This window comes from Acyrthosiphon pisum, chromosome X (genome assembly GCF_005508785.2).
Source record: "Acyrthosiphon pisum isolate AL4f chromosome X, pea_aphid_22Mar2018_4r6ur, whole genome shotgun sequence".
NCBI lineage: Eukaryota > Metazoa > Arthropoda > Insecta > Hemiptera > Aphididae > Acyrthosiphon > Acyrthosiphon pisum.
Genome location: NC_042493.1, coordinates 46,892,806 through 46,894,012, shown reverse-complemented (window position 1 = coordinate 46,894,012; position 1,207 = coordinate 46,892,806).

Below are 1,207 nucleotides of genomic sequence, written 5' to 3'. Positions count from 1 at the left end.
ATATTATGTATATTACATATATTTAAAAGTCCAATTATTGGACAAATAATATGAACAAAAGTCCATTATTCAATGAGGGATATTTTTGGGGGGGGGGGATAAATCTTAGTCAGGGGGACTAAGCCCACTAGCCCACCCCCCTAGTTGCGAAAATGTATATAACAATTATTTATACGTAACTAATGTAACCTCTCGGTTAAGTCACAAATTATCAATCATTTTAACTTCTCAATAGTAACTTCTATGTGATATTACATATGGAATTCTCATATACAGCTACGGCAAGAAGTTATATATCGGTATCATAATGACATTTTATTCTTATACGGATATTTGAAGGTACATTATAATATAAGTTACAATGTACCGTCACTTTTGAGAATAAAAACAGACGGCACATGGACAGTAAGTTCTTCTTTATGCACACAGGGTATATTATTATATTAATTATAAACTAAAATATTTTAAATATGTATTATGTACCTGCCATGGGCTGTAAGTAGAGGTAGGTGGTTATACCTACCTATAGATGAGTACCTAATATGTACTACCTACTTCAGTATCTTTCTACATAATATATCAATTAAATATATTATATTATGTTTAATCATTATGCCATAATAGATTATTATATAAATTATGGCACAATTTCATTATTTTAAGTAATCATTTTACACGATTTATTAATTTATACATTTAAAGATCAGTATATCTACTAACTACTTATATAGGTAGGTTCGAGTTTGATTCCGTCGTATGCTCTTCCGGGCGGCGACTGCTCCGTGCATTAGAATTGCATGGCCGCCCATAATCTCGAATTTTTTGCGTTTCTTTTTCGATTTTTTTCACGTTTTTTTTATATTAATTACATATTATAATATATACATATTAAATATACATTTTATATATATACTACAGGTTAGGTTAATATATTGTGTATCTATATTCTATATGTTATTAATTTTATTAGGAATTATAATTGCACATTACTCAAAATGTCCATTGTTATATTATATTATATTATATTTGTTTGTATATTATATAGTTTGTATTTTTCATAAATTATTTCGTATGTTGAGTACGGTAAAGCACGATTAAGCATAAAGCCATAAAATAATTGAGCATAAAATATTTTATGCGATGTTTCCACATTCACGTGGCCGAAATTTTGTAATTTATTATTTTCACGTATTATTTCGATATCAGA